Source organism: Macaca fascicularis, chromosome X, assembly GCF_037993035.2.
Source record: "Macaca fascicularis isolate 582-1 chromosome X, T2T-MFA8v1.1".
NCBI lineage: Eukaryota > Metazoa > Chordata > Mammalia > Primates > Cercopithecidae > Macaca > Macaca fascicularis.
Genome location: NC_088395.1, coordinates 147,797,548 through 147,818,617, shown reverse-complemented (window position 1 = coordinate 147,818,617; position 21,070 = coordinate 147,797,548). Strand labels below are relative to the sequence as shown.

At 35.8% G+C, this 21,070-nt stretch overlaps 1 long non-coding RNA gene across 1 annotated transcript; it reads right to left on the bottom strand.

The window, feature by feature from the left end:
• Positions 1–2,964: 2,964 nt before the first annotated feature.
• On the bottom strand, positions 2,965–18,352 carry LOC107128527 (uncharacterized). The gene is made up of 3 exons (XR_001487819.3): positions 18,281–18,352; positions 3,530–3,744; positions 2,965–3,201 (listed from the first exon to the last, which is right to left on the bottom strand). It is a non-coding gene; the product is annotated as an uncharacterized lncRNA (long non-coding RNA).
• Between the last annotated feature and the right edge of the window lie 2,718 nt (positions 18,353–21,070).

Below are 21,070 nucleotides of genomic sequence, written 5' to 3'. Positions count from 1 at the left end.
TTCCACAGTTCTGCAAGTCAGAAATTCATGTGGGCTTGGTTGGTTCCTCTGCTTTGGGTCTTGGAAAGCCAAATTCGAGGCAGCAGTGACCCGTACTGTTATCTGAAGACTGTGGGCAAGAATCTATTTGTAAGTTCCTTCAGGTCATTGAGAGAATTCAGTTTCTTGTGGTTGTATGACTGAGGTTCTCGCTTCCTTTTTTACTATCAGCCTGGAGTTTCTCTCAGATCCTTAATACCAACTGTATTCCTTGTCACCTTGCCCCTCCACCCTCAAATCCAGCAAAAATGTATTGAGTCCTTCTTATACTTAGGATCCCTCTGACCTCTCCTTCTGACATAACCCATTCCAGCCAGTGAAAGTTCTCTGCTTTTAAGGGCTAATGTTGCTTACAGTGGGCTCACCTGCATAATCCATGGTACTCTCCCTATTTGAAGGTCTCTAACTTTAATTATATTTTCAAAACTCCTTTGGTCATGTAACGTATCATACTGACAGGTTCTGGAGGATAGTGTGAGGACATTTTGTTGGAGGGTATTGTGCCTACCATATTACCTCATAAGATTTTTGCAAGAGTTAAATGAGATAATAAGTCAAATGCTTAATGCCTAATTCAGTGCAGGAAATTTATTTCTGTATACTCTTCTGTTTGTTTGCTTGTTTGTGCAGTTTTTGAGTCTGTGTTTTGTACTATAATATTGCTTCTATTATAATGCATCTATCTTATCAGACCAATTTTTCTGGTAATGTACTCTTTCTTTTGCATTTATCACACCTATCCACATCAGATTCCCCTCTTTTATACTCAGACTAAAAGTATCTGTGACCATTTGACACCTAAAGTCTCTATTTCTTTGATGCATTATGTCTGAAGATGTTCACTGTTCCATTATGATAGTAAGAAATTGGAAACAATTGCAAGATATCTAAAAATATCAGAATGGCTAAATAACTGACATACGATGTGCCATTTGCAGGCCTTAAAATTAGGCTCACAAAGACAGTAATGACATGAGAAATAATTTAATACAATGTCGTCTGAAAAACTACAACATTACATATAAATATGGTAGAAGGTTTAAAAATGATGTGTGTATGTGTATGTGTGTGCATGTGTATCAGAAACAGTATATGCATAAAGAGAAACCTGAACAGAAATGTTTAAAATCAGTGAGTGGTGATTATCCTTGCATAAGGATTAGTGATTATATTTCTTTCTTTTTTTTGAGATGGAGTCTCGCTCTGTCACCCAGGCTGGAGTACAGTGGCACAATCTTGGCTCACTGCAACCTCTGCCTCCCGGGTTAGAGCAATTCTCCTGCCTCAGCCTCCTGAGTAGCTGAGATTACAGGCATGCGCCACCACACTCAAGTAATTTTTGTATTTGCAGTAGAGATGGGGTTTCACCATATTGGCCAGGCTGGTCTTGAACTCCTGACCTCGTGATCCACCCGCCTTGGTTTCCCAAAGTGCTAGGATTACAGGTGTGAGCCAGATATTTCTTTAGAGTTGCATTGCAGTTTTAAACTCATTTACAAAGAATATATATTATCATATCCCAAAAAACAGTTGTTGTGTGCAACAACACAGATGACTCTAAAAAGCATTATGTCAAGCAAAGGACACCTTTCATTTACAAAAAGCTACACATTGCAAGATTTCATTGATATGACACTCTGGAAAAAGTAAACTTACAGGAATGCAGACCAGTAACTGCTGAGGACTGGCTATAGGAAGAGAGGATTGACTCTGAAGGGATATGAAGGAACATTTTGGTGTGACAGAAATTATCTAAAAGTAGATTGCACATTTTTTTTTATTATACTTTAAGTTCTAGGGTACATGTGCACAACGTGCAGGTTTGTTACATATGTATACCTGTGCCATGTTGGCGTGCTGCACCCACCAACTTGTCAGCACCCATCAACTCATCATTTACATCAGGTATAACTCCCAATGCCATTCCTCCCCCCTCCCCCCTCCCCATAATAGGCCCCAGTGTGTGATGTTCCCCCTCCAGAGTCCAAGTGATCTCATTGTTCAATTCCCACCCATGAGTGAGAACATGCGGTGTTTGGTTTTCTGTTCCTGCGATAGTCTGCTGAGAATGATGGTTTCCAGCTGCATCCATGTCCCTACAAAGGACACGAACTCATCCTTTTTTATGGCTGCATAGTATTCCATGGTGTATATGTGCCATATTTTCTTAATCCAGTCTGTCACTGATGGACATTTGGGTTGCTTCCAAGTCTTTGCTATAGTGAATAGTGCCGCAATAAACATATGTGTGCATGTGTCTTTATAGCAGCATGATTTATAATCCTTTGGGTATATACCCAGTAATGGGATGGTTGGGTCCTATGGTATTTCTAGTTCTAGATCTTGAGGAATCACCATGCTGTTTTCCACAATGGTTGAACCAGTTTACAATCCCACCAACAGTGTAAAAGTGTTCCTATTTCTCCACATCCTCTCCAGCACCTGTTGTTTCCTGACTTTTTAATGATTGCCATTCTAACTGGTGTGAGATGGTATCTCATTGTGGTTTTGATTTGCATTTCTCTGATGGCCAGTGATGATGAGCATTTTTTCATGTGCCTGTTGGCTGTATGCATGTCTTCTTTTGAGAAATGTCTGTTCATATCCTTTGTCCACTTTTTGATGGGGTTGTTTGTTTTTTTCTCATAAATTTGTTTGAGTTCTTTGTAGGTTCTGGATATTAGCCCTTTGTCAGATGAGTAGATTGCACATTTTTTAAAGCTCATAAAATTGTACAGCTTAAAAGGGTGAATTTCATTTGATGTAAATTATACCTCAATAAACCCAACTTTTAAAAATATCATTTTGCTTTGTTTGAATGGTCCAAATGTAGCATGCTTAAATGCCAAAAGAATATAACATCTCAATTTACAGCTTAAAAGTAATTATCTGTTTAACTGGTTCTTCAAGGTTGCAAAACTATTTTAGAATTCTTCCCATTAATAAACTTGGCTAAAACCAACCAACCAATCAACGAACCATATCAATTAGCCATACAACCAGCAGAAGCAACAGTGGCTTAGAAGAAAAATGTTACCTCTGGTGTCTTTAAACCCTTTGTTTTTGAATCATGTCGTTTATCTGTTGTTGGTGTTTGCTTCCAGCTCTTCGTTGCCTTCTTATCACATCACAACCTCCATTCTCTTCCCTCCTTTTTTGTTTCTTTAAAAGAACATTTTTGTATTATTATTATACTTTAAGTTCTAGGGTACATGTTCACAATGTGCAGGTTTGTTACATAAAGAACATTTTAAACATCATTCAGTAAGTTATCTATTGCATGTGACTTTTTGCCACACTGCAGTTTCTGGGCTCTTTAATAGAAAGCTATGGTATTAATATAACCTATTCGAAGAATATATGTTTGGATTCCTCAGAGTAGTTTCACCTGTCAACATTTTATACACCTGCATAAGCAATAAACCTACAAGGAGAGTAACTCAGAATGATCTCATTAGAGTTTTTATAACGTTGAATTAGGAACACTCACTTCACTAACAAGCAGACAAAGGTTGTCTTCAGTGGCAGCCCTATTGCTTGTCACGACTGTAATTCCAAAGAATGTATCCAATCTCTCCTCACTGCTTGCAGGGATCTTCTGTCTTAGATGTCTGACAACTTGTATGGTATTCAATTTCTCACACTCTCGATATAGCAGTGTTTGTCATTCACTGGTAGACTGGAAAGCACCCAAAGGATGATATCCTAATAAACGAAAGTGAAAAATGGAAGTGTCCTCAACTTATCTATACAACAATCTAGAGCACTGTGCAAAGGGTAACCTGCTCATATGCTTCTAATATGATTTCTTAATAAAATGGTAGAGGAAGAGATAAATAACCTTCATATTTCATAACAAATTAAAACTCTAACCTAATGCTACCATTCATGATCTAACTTCTTCATTTACCAATACTCTTTGAAAAAATGAAAACATTAGGTATATTTCTAATGTCTTAAATTTGTTTTGATGATGAATGTCATATTTTGGCCTAAAATATTTTTAATCATATTTTTAAATTATTACTTTTGAATCATAAAACTAGATTTTAATGCCTGGCTGAGAATGTAAAGTTTTAAGAGTGTTTAACAAAGCCAGATTCTTTGTCTCAAGTAAGGATGAATGTATCCATTTGTATTCCCCTGCGCACAATTCACTGAACTTCATTTGAAAATGTCAAGGATAAATATTCTTCAAATGCTTCCATTAAACAGACGATAACCATAGTAACAGTGTATGGTTTGATTTTACCTATATTTCTGAGCTTCTCTCTTAAAAATAAAATGGTAATCAAAATGAGATTGCAAATGAGAACACTTATATACTTTTTACACACTGTTCATATATGGATATTAAAAACAAAGATACAAATATACGACCTAATGCATTACATTTAGTGGTGCTTATTATAAAAAGGGCTTTTACAATAGTCTTTTTATTACAATATGTTCTAACTTGAAATCTACTATCTCCTCACTTGAGAATGTGGGGATGCAGTTCTTTTCTAACACAACAAAATATTAACTATCTCCCTTTTACAAATACATACCAAAAAAGACAGATAAAACAGATTTAAATGTGCCCTAGGCCTAACCACATGATGTTGAATTGGGAAAAGATTTTGCAAATCATTGAATCCTACATAGTGATTTTTTTGCAGATAATAAAAGGGGCTTTAGCTGTGTTTGCACCTTCTGTATTTCAAAAATGAAAGTGACATAAAGAGAGTAATCATCAAGGCATGGGCACTTGGTGATTATCTCACATTTTAGATTATATTAATAATATGAAATTAGAAACTGAGTAAGAGCCCATAAAATAGGGGGCCCTAAAGCACACACAGCAGGAAATCAAAGACAATGGAGTGGAATTTTTAAATTTTTAATTTTTATGGGTACATAGTAGGTGTATGTATTTATATGGAGTACATGAGATACTCTGTTACAGGCACACAATGTGTAATGATCATATCAAAGTACATGGGGTATCTATCACCTGAAGCGTTTATCACTTACTTGAATTACAAACACTCCTATTATATTCTTTTAATTATTTTAAAATGTACAATAAATTACTGTTGACTGTAGTGACGCTGCTGTACTATTAAATACTAGATCTTATTCATTGTAACTATATTTTAATACCCATTAATCATCCCCACTTCTCCCCAGTAAGATGGGTTTTTTTAATCAAAAGAGATGTTGCTTAGAAGTCCCTCCACAAAACCTGGCCCCATTAGTCGAATTTTTTAATGGTTACAGAAGCCCGTTTCCAACTATCAGCTGAGATAATTAGCACATGTGGGGAATATTTCAATTGAGGCAAAGTGATTTTTTTTTCCTTCTCTCCCATCTCAATATAAAGTTGAAAGATTGACAAAGTTTAAGTCCAAGAATTTAAAATACAAAAGTTTAATTTACAAAACAATACGTCCCAAATCTCTGTGTATTCATTTTGGAATCTGTGAGAGTGCTTTATCAGATCAGATGACTTGTAGAATACATGGACAGGGTTACAAAACCTGGCAGTACCAATAAAAGCCCACTCTTCTCAGGTTCAAAACCTCTGTCATTTTAAGAAAAAAAGAAAGTCTTACTTAAAACTGAAGCCACCTGGTCAGGAATCATTATTCTGTAGAGACACTTTCTTAAAAATTAAACAATCTACCCGTGAGGTGATTTTTTTTTTTTCCAGAAAACTCCATTACATGTAAACATGGATAAAAGCTCCAATTTTTTGGTACCCAAACTTTACATTTGTTCAGAAGTAAAATCATTTTAAGAGTTTTCAACCACTGGGTCTTGACTTTTTTTAGAGCCTATAGAAAAACTGTTATTCGGGTTTTCAAAGCATTGCCCATTTTAACTGATAGCTATCACTTAAGCCATAATACTCAAAACGAAAATCATTTTCATCGATTTTCAACGCAATTAAACACTGAACTCTGCAGGCATTCCTGTGGGCAGGATCGAGAATGTTCACATCACTTTCACTAACCCAGCTATAACTGAGATGAACAAAGGCACTAGGCCCAGTGATTTTAACGAAGAAAGCATACAAAGTGGACAAGAGTCTCAGTCTTACGAATAGGCTAGTTAATTTATGGTATTTGGTTTCTCAGCATCATTTTCTACAACTCCATCTTCCCTGTACAAAGTTTAGGCACAAATGACAGGTCTATATTGAGACCACATGACAAACTTTGTCAGTTACATTTCCTTAATATTTTCTGTGTACAAAGATTCCATGCTGACGCTACATTCTCAGACACTTCTCTGGAATGTTAAACTATTGCCATAGGTGTATTCTAAATAATCACTCTAAAAAGTGTCCTTGATAATTTTAAAAGAGTTCATGTACTGATAGTTGATCATTAAAAGCATTTCTTCTGGACATTTTGCACAACAGACATATGATGGGAGGAAACCACTGTATTGCTAGAAAAAACCCTGGACTGAGATCTCAGAGGCTTGGGGAAGTCTGAGGTCAGTGGGTAATTTGCTTTGTAATCCTAGACAAGTCACATTCCCTTTTTGAACTGCATATTACTGGTTTGTGAAATGATGGAGTTAAACTATCATTGAAAGTAATGTTGTCAAATTTTCATTTACATAAGATCACCCGGGAAGCTTATTCAGTATGTAGGTTTCTGGCCCCATCTTCACAGGCTAATTCAGTCAGACCGAACAATGACCCTAAAATCTAGATCATAATAACAGGATGCCTGAGATAGGTGCTCTCCAACCACATTTTGAAAAATATTGTACTAAAATATTTTCTTGATTAAAAGTTCTATAATTCCATGAGGGACAGTCAAAAAGTAATGATACTTAAAGTAGACAGGAGAGAAAACTATTTTAATTTACTGTACTTTGTCGTAAGTAGGTTGGAGAAGCAATCTTGTACAACATGCATTTATGTGCAAGACCAAATCCTAATGACAATAGACAATACATTTACTCAACAATCTCCTGCTGAATTAAATAAATGGCTATAACCTTTTTGCCACTGCAGAAGGCTAAAGATAAGTAAATTGAGCTATAGAGTGTCACCACTGGCAGGTATCATAGCCTAGGATTAAAGGTGATATCCTTATGTGAGTATGGTACTGCCCTCCGCTCACCCCATCCACGTGATTAAGGGGGTTAATTTTATTTATCAGGGAGGATGTTGGCTCCATCTTTTCATGGGATTTTCTGTGACCAGGGACCACTGAGGCTCTTGGGCAGTGTTAGTGGCACTACCTATGACTGCAGGACAAAATGGAGCTGTTTGTCTTAACCTGGGATCTTGGCCTCAACAACTCTACACATTTGGGTGGTAATAGTGACTTGGAATATGCAAATGACAATCATTCTGAAAAGTATCCCATTTATCTACAAAAAACACCATGGTAATGCTTTACTGCTCATACTCGCTAAGGGAAGAAGATTCATAGCATGTTTTACAGCATGGCCTTGAGATAGATAAAAATCATCTTCCTACCTTTAAGCCTTTGTTACCCTTCTCTTCACTGAGACGTCATTTTTTCATCTGTGTAATTCCTTCTCCTCATAGATGGTCCATCTCCCGAACACCCAAGGTAGACTAATCTATCCTCCTTTAAACGTTCATAGCCCTGAGATTTCACTTCCAGGAAGGAAGCATTTTAAACCTCTGTGGGCCTTACTCTGTTTTTCTGTGAAGAATCTTTAAGATCCAGCTTCGGATAACTATTTGTTGTTTTAAGTTGTGTTTTTAAGCATGCTGCTGTAGTTATAACTTTGTATTAATATTATTTATATTTCATTTTCTTCACTAGATTCTGAGCTCACTAAGGCAGGATTTTTTGTATTCTTTGTCATATCTGCAACATCTTATGTAAAATCTGAACCATAATTGGTACTTAACAAATGTGTTTTGAAGGAAACGAATGAGTGAATGCATGATGGATTAAGTGAGTCCAAGTGTCAGAAGCAAAAGTCTTTCCAGAATTTTTCTTTGTTTGAAAGTTAAAATATTGAACTTGATATTTTGCCATTCAGTCACATGGGATGAAAATACTGTCCAGATATGAAGCTGTCATGAGTCAGCATATCATCAGCAAAAACAGACTGAGGAATGACTTTCTCCTCAGGATTCAATCCTGAGGACAAGTTGTGATTTCAAACACAAATATGGAAATATTCTCCAAAGTTAACTGAGCAAGCCTAAGGTAAAGCAATTTAACTTTTCTTTGACTGCTCTTCAGACCCACTCCAGAGTGACAGTTCTGCTGCACTGAGATATTGTGGTGCATATTGTGAAGCCTGCAGTGAAAATTCCTACAATTGTCCTGCTTCTGGAGGGGGTAGAAGTAAATTCACCTGAGACCATTTAACTGGCACGCAGGTAAACATTTAGCAGCATGATGCTGGCAAAGCCCTTCAAGTATACTACTCATTTTCCCCAAAACTGGAAAAAACTATTTTGATGTCCTGGGGTACTTTTGTGGTTGTGAAAGAATGAAGCATTCAAGTGTTTTATATATATAAAGTCTTTGTATATATAAATTTATATATATTTATATATATATAAAACTTTATATACATAAATATTTATGTAAAAATATAGCTACTACTTAAGCCATAATACTCAAAATGAAAAGTCGTTTTCAATGATATTCAAAGCAATTAAACACTGAACTCTGCAGTCATTCCTGTGGGCAGGGTCGAGAATGTTTGCATCACTTTCACTAACCCAGCAATAACTGAGATGAATAAAGACACTAGGCAAATATATATTATATGTAAGTTTATATAAATATATTTATATATATTTATATGTTTTTATATATTTATATAAATAAATATATATTTATATAAATTTACATATAATATATATTTTATAAAAATATGTGTCTATATTATATATATTATATATAATATATTTATATATTATATAATGTCTACCTTATATTATTATATTATATATGATATATAATTATATTATATAATGTATGTTTATACATACATATTATTTATATATGTAAATATATATTTATCTATACATAAATTTATATATATACATAAACATACATATATAAACTTTAATCTCACCAGAAATAATACACTAGTGGGTATGTTTTGTTGTCTTTGCCAAATAATAGATCAAAAATATTACAAGGATGCATCTAGGTTACACACTGAGCCACAGCAGGGTAGAGCATGTTCAGTCATGAGATGCCTGTTCCAGGCCCCAGCGCCCACGTGACATTTCTAGACATACCCTGGGCCAGAAGAGAACTCGCTGCCTTGAAGAAAAGGACCCAGTCCTGGAACCATTTATCACCTGCTAACTGAAGAGCCTTTGGGCCCTGAATAAGGAATAGTGATACCCAGGTACTACATCAAGGGCCTTGGTGAGCCTCTCAAAATTCCTGGCTTCGGGAGAGACTCAGCATATTAGCAGCAAAACTCCTTCTGTTTAAGAAAAGCAGAGGGAATAGTTAAGGCGACTTTTTCTTGCACCGTAGATACCAGCACAGCCAGAGGGAGTTAAAGCACCTAGTGGGCTCTTGACTCTTGGATGGCATTCGTGGACCTGCCCTGGCCCAGAGGGGAGCCCACTGCCCTGAAGGATGAGTAACAGGCCAGGCAGCGTCCACCACAAGCTGACTTAAAAAACCATGGGCCTTAAGTAACATCTGCTGTAGTCTGGCAGTACTCCTTGTGGACTCGGGTGGCGGTGGCTTTGGTGTGAGGCTCCTCAGCCTTTGGAAAGGGGAAAAAAGAGTGGGAGGATGGTATCTTCCCACTCTTTAAGTGCCAGCTCAGCCGCAATGCAGTAGGACATCAGGTAGATTTCCAAGGAGTTAAATCTAGTACCTGACTCCCAGACAGAACTTCTGGACCCACCCAGGGCCTGGGTGCCCTTGCTACCCTGAAGGGAAGGACAGAAGCCCAACTGGCTTTTCGACCTGCTAATTGTAGAGCCCCAGGGCCTTGAGGAAACATAGGCAGAAGCTGTGGATTGGTTCCAGCAGGCCTTGAGTAAGACCCAGTGCTGTGCTGGCATCAGGTCTGAGTCAGTGCAGTCATAGTGGTGGTGGCAACAGGGGTGCTTATGTCACTCCACCCCAAGCTTTAGCAGGTGCAGAACAGAGAGAGAGACTATGTATGCTTGGGAGAAAATAAGTGAGGAGAACAAGAGTCTTTGCCTTATAATCCAGAGAATTCTTCTGGATCTTGTCCAGGACATTAAGGCAGTACCTCTAAAAGTCTGCAAAAATCACAGCATTAATGAGCCTGGTATGTCCCCTAAAGCATACACAGCTTAGGTCACAACACCTAAGCCCTTTCAAGTATCAGGAAAGCCTTCCCGAGAAGGATGCTACAAATAAGCCCAGCCAGTGAAGACTACAATAAATAACCTAATTATTCAATGCCAAGACACTGAAGAACATCTACTAGCATCAACACCATCCAGAAAAACATGCCCTCACCAAATGAACTAAATAAGGCATCAGGGAACAATCCTGGAGAAACAGACATATGTGACCTTTAAGACTGAAAATTTAATACAGCTATATTGAGGAAACCCAAAGAAATTCAAGATAACACACAGAATTTAGAATTCCATCAGAACAATTTAACAAAGAGATTGAAAAAATTATACTGAATCAAGCAGAAATTTTGGAGCTGAAAAAATGCAACTGACATACTGAAGTATGCATAAGAGTCTTTTACCAGCAGAATCTATCAAGCAGAAGAACGAATTAGTGAGCTTGAAGACAGGCTATCTGAAAATACACAGTCAGAGGAAACAAAAGAAAAAAAATAATTAAAAAAATGAAGCATGCATATAGCATCTAGAAAATAGCCTCAAAAAAGCAAATCTAAGAGTTATTGGCCTTAAAGAGGAGGCAGGGAAAGACATATGGGTAGAAACTTTATTTAAAGTAAATAAAAACTTCCCAAACCTAAAGATAGGTATCAATATCCTAGTTCAAAAAACGATTATACATCACCAAGCAGACTCAACCCAAAGACTACCTCAAGTCATTTAATAATCAAACTCCCAAAGGTCAAAGATAAAGAAAGGATCCTAAAAGCAGCAAGAAAAAAGAAACTAATAACATAAAATAGAGCTCCAATAGGTGTGGCAGCAGACTTTTCAGTTGAAACCTGACAGGCTAGGAGAGAGGGGACAAAAAGCTTTTATCCTAGAATAGCATACCTGACAAAAATATCCTTCAAACATGAAGGAGAAATAAGCACTTTCTCAGACACACAAAAGCTGAGAAATGTAATCAATACCAGACCTGTCCTACAAGAAATACTAAAGGAAGTACTTGAATCAGAAAGAAAAGGGTATTAATCACCAATTAATAATAACTTGAAGGTACAAAACTCACTGGTAATAGTAAGCACACAGAACAACGCAGAATATTATAACAATGTAATTGTGATGTGTAACTACCCTTACTCTAAGTAGGAAGATTAAATGATGAGCCAATCAAAATAATAATTGCAACAACTTTTTAACACATAATATAAAAGTATATCAATAGAAACAACAAAAAGTTAAAATGCAGGGTGATGAAGTTAATAAAATCAGAAATCAAAAGGGAGACATTAAAACTGATACTGCAGAAATTCAAAGGATCATTAGTGACTACTGTGAGCAACTAGATACCATTAAATTGGAAAATCAAGAACATATGGACAAACTTCTACATACATGCAACCTACCGAGATTGAACCAGGAAGAAATTCAAAACCCAAACAGACCAAGTAACAGGATAGAAGTCATAATAAAAATTATGCTGGTAAAAAATAGCCCATTACCTGATGACTTCACTACCGAATTCTGCCAATCACTTAAAGAAGAAACAATACCAAATCCTACTCAAACTATTAAAGAGAACAGGGGAGGAGGGAATGCTTCCCAGCTCATTCTACAAGGCCACTATTACCCTAATACCAAAACTGCGCAAAGGCACATCAATAACAGAAAACTACAGGCCAATATCTCTGGAGAATAGTGATGCAAAAATCCTCAACAAAATACTGGCATACCAAATTTAACAATATATTAGAAAGATTATTCACCGTGATAAGGTGGGATTTATCCCTGAGATGCAAGGATGCTTCAACATATGCAAATTGATCAATGTGATCCATCATATCAACAGAATAAAGGATAAAATCCATATGATCGGCCGGGCGCGGTGGCTCAAGCCTGTAATCCCAGCACTTTGGGAGGCCGAGACGGGCGGATCACGAGGTCAGGAGATCGAGACCATCCTGGCTAACACGGTGAAACCCCGTCTCTACTAAAAAATACAAAAAACTAGCCGGGTGAGGTGGCGGGCGCCTGTAGTCCCAGCTACTCGGGAGGCTGAGGCAGGACAATGGCGTAAACCTGGGAGGCGGAGCTTGCAGTGAGCTGAGATTCGGCCACTGCACTCCAGCCTGGGCGACAGAGCGAGACTCCGTCTCAAAAAAAAAAAAAAAAAAAAAAAATCCATATGATCATTTCAATTGATGTTGAAAAAGCATTTGATAAAATTCAACATCCCATTATGATAAAAACCTTTGAAAAAGTGGAGATAGAAGGAACACACCTCAACATAATAAAAGCCATATACGATAGACCTACAGCTAGTATCAACTGAATAGGAAACAAACTGAAAGTCTTTCCTCTAAGACCTGGAACACAACAAGGATGCCCACTGTCACTTTTATTTAATGTATTACTAGACATCCTAGCTAGAGCAATCAGACAATAGAAAGATATAAAGGGTATCCAAGTTGGAAAGGAAGAAGTCAAATTATCCCTGTGTATAAATGATATGATCTTTTATTTGGAAAATCTAAAGACTCTACAAGAAAACAATTAGCACTAATAAAAAATTCAATAAAGTTGCAGGATACAAAATCAATATACGAAAATCAGTAGCATTTCTATATGCCAAGAATAAGCAATCTGAAAAAGAAATTTAAAAAGTAATCCCATTTACAATAGCCACAAATAAAATTAAATATCTAAGAATTAACCAACAAAGTGAAAATGCTCTATAGTGAAAACTATAAAACATAATTTCATAGTTTCTTCAATAAAACATCGGTAAAAGGAATTGAAGAGGACAGCAAAAAAAATGGAAATGTAAAATATTCTCAAACTACTCATTTGACAAGGGATTAATAACCAGAATATGTAAGGAGCTTAAACAACTATATAGGAAAAAAATCTAATAATCCTATCAAATAATGGACCAAAGATTTGAAGAGACATTTCTCAAAAGAAGACATGCACATGGCAAATGGGCAAATGAAAATAGCATAAATATCACTGATCATCAGAGAAAGGCAAATCAAAAGTACAATGAAATATCACCTGACCCCAATTAAAATAGCTTATATCCAAAAGACAGGCAATAAAAAATGCTAGTGAGGATGTGGAGAAAACGAAATCCTTATACGATATTGGTGCTAATGTAAATTATTATAACCAATATGAAGAACAGTTTGTAGGTTTCTCACAATACTGAAAATTGAGCTACTGTGTGATCCAGCAATCCCACTGCTGGGTATATACCCAAAAGAAATGAAATCCATATATCAAAAAGGTATCTGCACTCCTATGTTTGTTGCCTAGCTTATTTCACTTAATTCAATGATCTACGGTTCCATCCACATTGTTGCAAATGACTGGATCTCATTCTTTTTTATGGCTGAATAGTACTCCACTGTGTCTATGTATCACATTTTCTTTATGCATTCATCTGTTGATGGACACTTAGGTTGCTTCCAAATCTTAGCTATTGTAAATAGTGCTGCAACAAACATGGGAGTGCAGCTATCTCTTCCATATACTGATCACCTTTCTTTTGTGTATATACCTAGCAGTGAGATTGCTGAATCATATTGCAGCTCAGTGTTGAGGTTTTTGGAAAAATAAAAGGTCCGGAAGCAACCTAAGTGTCCATCAGCAGATAAGTGGATAAAGAAAATGTGATACATATACACAATGGAATATTATTGAGCCATACAAAAAGAATGAGATCCAGTGATTTCCAACAGTGTGATGGAACTAGAGATCATTATGTTCAGTGAAATAAGCCAGACACAGAAAGACAAACATCGCATATTCTCACTTATTGTGAGATCTAGAAATAAAAACAATTGAACTCATGGACATAGAGAGGAGAAGGATGGTTATCAGAGGCTGAGAAGGGTAGTGGGGGCCTGGTAGGGAGGTCGGGATAGTTAACGGTTTAAAAAAAACATAGAAAGAATGATTGTGACCTACAATTTGATAGCAACCAAGATGACTATAGTCAATACTAACTTAATTATACATTTTAAAGTAATCAAAGAGTATAACTGTATTTTTTTGTAACTCAAATGATAAATGTTGAGGGGAAGGATACCCCATTCTTCATCATTGACTTGTTCCACATGGCATGCCCATATCAAAACATCTCATGTACCCCATAAATATATACACCTACTATGTCCCCCCAAAAAAATCTAAAAATAAAAATAAGATTATGAAGAGACTATACCAAGAGGGAAACAAGCCCTATCTTCCAAAGCATAGTTATTATTTCACAAGATTTGTTTCATTTATTTATTTATTTATTTTTTATCTCTCCATCTCTCTGCTACACACACACATATACACACACATTCACACAGACACACACAAGATGATAATTTGAGGCAAATAAAACCAAACATAAATTTGGAGATATTGAATTACAGTTTACCATCCAGATTGTCGTGTCTGAAAGAGATTAGAAAATGAAGTATCAATCATCCAACATTGGAAAAAAATTGTAAGCACATATCGTGGAATTTATTGATAATATGTCCTTTAGCTACTACAGATTTTAATGCTGTTTTTAATGTAGGTGAACTGGGAATTTTTAAAATCTTGCTATTTTATAAAAACAGTTAAATCAGAGATAAAATATAATGTATTGCTGCACTAATTTAGAAGGTGTCATGAATACCATGCATAAATTCTTTTCATACAAACTTCACTGAATTATAGCATTTATTTTTGATGTTCTTTTACTCCAAGTGGGAAAATTCTCTTACTTTAAATCACTAATTATGGCAAGTAAATACACTGTAGCTCAGATGTAGGCTCAGCACATTGCTAATGTCTGGGCAAATTATTCCCTGAAGTTAGTAATTAGTAGAAGTAGCTTTAGACTTTTACTCAAATACATGCAACTTCGATTTTAAGATGAGATTTATATTTAATGTTGAAGATTTGTTTGATTAAAAAGACTGGGGAGTCTATTAGGAAAAATAACCAAGACCCTCAGGGAAAGGTACAAGCTTGAACATCTAGATCAGGATAATTAGGGAATTCAAATGAGCCTCAAGCCCTAAGTTAGATTGTATTGCTCCAAAACTTTTATCACTGCCTTCATATTCATCTCTTGACTAGTCATTTTCAATGCATGGAAAAAATTTAGGCACATGTATATATATAAATTATTGAGGACAGTATCCAACTTAAGTACAATACTGTAGGCATGCATTTGAGTGTCATATAAGGATTAATATTTTGATTTACTATAAAACAATAAGTTACTGAACTTCTAGAGACCCATCCTAAATAATATGAAGAAGATGCAGTCACTATTTATTGTTCACGTAATAAGTACCTGACACTATGCTAGGAACTATGAGGTGGGTGGTGGGACTTAATGAGTCTGTCAATTGTTTTTATATATTTATATATATATATATATATATATATATGTGAGTGTGTGTGTGTGTGTGTGTGTGTGTGTGATTACTATTATAATTGTTGAGCATCTGCTATGTGTCAAGCACTATAATGGGCACAACAGACTCAGTAGTATGCAAAACTAACATAAGCTTTGACCCCATGGAGTTTGCAATGTAACAAGGAAAGTAAATGTGAAACTGAATGTTACAAAGTAGAATTCCAGAAGAGCAGGAAAGCTTTCAGGAAGAAAGAATTATTTGAGATGTTTATTAACACATTTTCAGTCTTGTAAACATAAACATGCTATTCTTTATACAAAATCTCACTGTGGACTCACAAGCACAGATAGGGTACACACAGGGATTGTTTTCCCACAGCTGAGATAAACTGACATTCAATATCAGCCACCCTCAGCTAATCTCTTAAATAGACACACATACTTACAGAATGCTTGGACTAAATTAGGCTATGACACAGTGTGAAGACAATTACTTTAACCCCAAATTAATTCGGCAACTTGTTCCCCCTTGGTTCACTTTAATTGTGCTCATTACCAAAAAGCTAAGTATGTGGTCAAGCTGGGCAAAGAAGGTGTTAGAGAACTTCCATGTATTATTGTTTACTTTTCAAGTCTCTAAACCCGAAAATCAAAAAAGGCAGGTGCTATTAATACCATTTTATGGATGAGGACACCGAGACTCATAGTTAATAGCCCACCCAAGATCAAAAATACATAATAAGAGCTATTTCCAAAGCTCAAAGCACAAATCTCTTGGCTATGAACTCTTGTCTCTCTGCTGAGTCAGATTACTTACTATTCATATATACTTTGCATCATTACATAAAAGAAAACTGCTCAGTCTGTGCACTTTAAGCCTTTTAGGTATATTCTATCGAAGACACAAGATCAATTCAAAAATAAAAATTGCATTAAAATTTATAAAGTTGAGATATTTACTTGGTAGTATTCATGACTCAGCAAGTAGTAATGTAATGCATGCTTGTCACAGATACTATTCACTATAAAATCATAAAATAGTGCATTCCTGGGTAAAATTCTACTCCCAGGTCTACAGAGAAAACACCAGTTTAAACTAAGTTCTGCTTGCTCCCATAGAATAAAATAGCCGTGTGTATTTAAATTACAAAAACAGTAGCCTTTCTGTTATGTAAATTTATGTCCTAAATGAGTGTAGTAGATAGTGCATATACCACCACTGATATTTGTGGCTGGGCAACTGGAAACATGTAATCTGCAAATATCTATATTTATATTTATAATATCAAATATCAATAATACAGAAAACCAAACAAGAAGTACAGGTTTACAAAAAAAAAGAAAAAGAAAAAACAGGCCATATGCACAGCTGCAGCTCAATAAAGCACGCTGCTGTCATTTTGTGGTAGATTATACTCTTGCTGTAGCTAAGAACAAGCAACTCTAGAAGATGATTATAGGTGTGCATTCATGCATGAGTGCACATACACATAATTTTGTTTTCTCATTTTTACTGATAATAACAGTAATAATCATTGCAGAAAATTCGGAAACTGAGATTTTAAAAATCTAAAAATTGCACAACCTTTCAGAAGTAAATGCTACTAACTTTTCACCTCATTTCCTTGCAGATCACCAATTATATATCTGATATTTTTCATGTATTTACAGTGATTATTTCCTCACTGCCATCTATTCTTTAGAACGTACTTTAATCACTCTACTATACCTCATTTAACTACTCCCCTTTTAAAGGAGGTTATGAATTTGCCCAGCTACTTTTCTTTTAAATGTCTGCAATTCGATAGTTTGAAACAGTATCTCAGTGATTTACATTTTATTTGTTTGATTACTAGTGAGAGTGAACAAGCTTCTCAATGTTAATTGACTATTTTCATCTCTTTATTAGTTGGTTATTTGAGCATGTTCTTTATTTTATTGAGAACAGTATCTTCTTTCTCTAAAAACAATAACAACAACATAAATTTAAAAGCACATTACTAAGGAAACATATTCATAGCACATTTGGCAAATAAAATAACATGATAGTTTCATGACAACACTTCCAACGTGATAACTTAGAAATGGGAGTTTTTGAAGTTGTCTTAAGCAACAAATGTTGTCTTTCCAAACCTAGCTTCCGGGGCAAAATAATAAGAATGCATTTGAATCCAAAAGATGCAAGAATCATTGTGTCCAACTCCTGTAGACAGACAATATCAGCTACTGAAACCTGACTGATGCATAAAAATTGATTCTTTTTCCTCCTTAATGATTCAGTCTGCTGGGTTTTCACACTCATATTAACATTTAAATATTTCTAAGTCATCCAGAAAGGACTTATGAATCAGAATGTGATCTTTGTACCAGTGATTCACTTAATAAAATTATTTATAACACTACAGAATTAATGTTTTGTAAAAGTATGAAAAAAACCCTTCCTCAGCATATATAAAAATATTTAAATGATATGAAATATTCTATTTTACCATTATTACTTCTATAATAACAGCAAATTTTGCATTTACCTTATTTGACCCTCACAGCAATCCACAGACCTAGAAAGAAGAGGCATTTTCATACTATTTTTGTGAAGAAAGAAAGTGAGGTGCAAAAGACATTGAGTAAAAACCCAAGGTCATATGGTTAATTAGTAACAAGGAAGAGGCTGAACATTTACCCTTCTGTTACTAAATCCTTTACTCCCTTTTCCTTAACACTACTGTCCCACCTTCCACGTAACTATAGCATCATTGTCAGACTTCTAGATTTCTGTTAATACCCTATTTGGTTTACAGGTGATGTTCAACTACACCTCTCTGTTTACCACCAATCTATGAAAACCATTACTCTTTATTAATACGTGGAAGACAGGAGCTTTCAGTTGAAAGCTTCTTAAGGAAACTAAGAGGGTGGAATGCCCTTTCAAAGAATGTCTGCAAAGGATAAGTCTCTGGGTTAGCCTGATCTATTTTGTACTCTCATTCATCTGTAGCATTATTCATGCAGTTCCCTGTGCCTGGAAGCCTGGAATGAACGCTTTCATTCATTCTTTCTATCTCCTTTCTTGCTTTCCTCTCTCTCTCTCTCTCTCTCTCTCTCTCTCTCTCGTCTGTCTCCATCCACCCCATTCTCCAAGGCCCACCTCATATGCCATCAATGTTTCTCATTATCTTCCACAAATGGAATGTGATAATTCTTGCCTCTGAACAAATACTACTAAGTAAACTTATCTTTTATTTCAATCCTATACAAGTTGTTTTACTCCCTTATCTGACTTAAAATGCTTTAGGGTTGTGCCTCACATATAAAAGTGTTCAATATCATTAAGAAAAATAATGTACAGATACACATCTGAGGAGGTACTGGCATAGACAATTGATATAGGCCTACGAGCCTCTAAAATGGGTTAGTGTTACAGAAACAGAACTACCCATGAGTATTAAAGTACACCCTACATTCCTAATGGTAGTATGTAGCTGAGAACAACCTCCAAAGACGTGAATAATTCGCACTGGGGCCCTTCAGAACCTGATTATGCTTCCAAAATGCATCCAGCTTTGACTTTAATGATGACTTCAATTATTATTTCTCTAAATTCAGTGATAGCAATGTGTGTTATCGTCTCCTTCTAATTGTAGCTTTCTGCCTGTTTGAATACGTCCCACAGCATAAGTTATGCATATTTCAGCAATAGAAGCAAAAAACACTTGTGCCCAAATGACATTCCGGACTGACTTCCCAATCTGCTCCAGGATTTGCTCTACGTGATGTTTCCCTAACATAGATCTTCCAAACTGAACAGCTTCAATCTCTGTTAGTACATAGTGCTGGAGTTGTAAATAACTGCTCAAAAGTCAATTGTGCTGTGATCAAGACCCCAAGCAAGAAATTATGTATAAAGAAAATATTTCTTCTCCTTCCTAGGCCTGTTAATTCATCTGCAAAAGGAAGACATTATAAGATAGGAGGGGTTTCCAAGTCTTACTGTGCAGAATCACTTGGGAAGTTTTTATTTTTATAAAAAATACAGTTTTTTATCCTCATCCCAGTACCATAGAATGAAAATTTCCAGGGATCATTCTAATATATCTAGTCCATAGATCCCTGTGAGATACAATAGATTAAATGGTCCTATGGTCTCAGGCATCACTAGAGTTTTATAATCCATGAATATTTATGAAGTCCAAATGATAATAGGAAAATGCTTTTTTAGTCCATCTAGACCCATCAAACAAGGCAAAGAATGCTCATTTGAGTATCAGGAGACTTGGAATAAATTGTGACTTTTTCATGACTTTGTAAACTCAGACAAGTCCTTTCTTCTTGTGGCTTCAGTTTTCTCATCTATAAAATAAAATAATTGGATCAAAGCATAATCTAATCTGTGATGCCTTGCAAGTTGTGCCTGTAGAAGTTCAAATAAGACAAATGAGGATAAGACTAACACAAAGACTTATGCCACCAGGGGAAGGACTGTTGACTGTCTCACACGGATACATTCATTATCATGATGCCAAGGCCTGAGATCTACTCTGCAGTCTTTTTGACTCAGTGATCTAAGTTATCAGCACTCAGAGAGTGGGTAGATTCACATTGTGCTGGCTCACAAGACTGATCAGAAATACAAATAATTAACTGCAGTGAAAAACAGGACTGTGATAATAACTAGGCACTGTAGATGAGGCATCTTTTTTTCTATAGACTTTCCCTGTGTAAAAGATAGAGCATAGAAAGCTACCTATAGTGAAAATGCCAGGAACTTAATTATAATGAAAGCAACATATAACCGAAAGAGAAATAGGCCATCAATTACTTTGGTGAGAGCAGTCTCTTTTTGAAAGTAAGATCTACCTGGGAAGACCCATAACAGGCAGTCCTCTTCTGGTGAGGCATAACAAAAAAAGAGCCATAACAAAGGGAGTTAGATGAATTAACAGAAAAAAAAATGCGAGTACATCTCTTACTGTTTTGATTTCAACTCTCTTTAGCCTTTCCAAAATTAGCTCAGAAACTTCCACAAACCTAGACTTGCAGGAAGTATTCAACATGGATCTGCCTTTCAGAAGCTGAAAAAGACAAATAGGGCAGCAATGAGGTAGGGTGAAGTAGTAATGAGAAATAAGTTTAAGGATAAATCATGGAGAACTCCAAATTCCATAACAATGAGTATAGACAGAATTTGTAGGTCTGAAGAGCTATAGGACATCAAATTTCAGTTAAGTGGCATGTCTGACGTAGAGCTGAGTCAGAGTCAATTGATGATATCTTGAAAAGTTAGAATGAATATTGAACACTATCCAGTATATGGCTAGTGA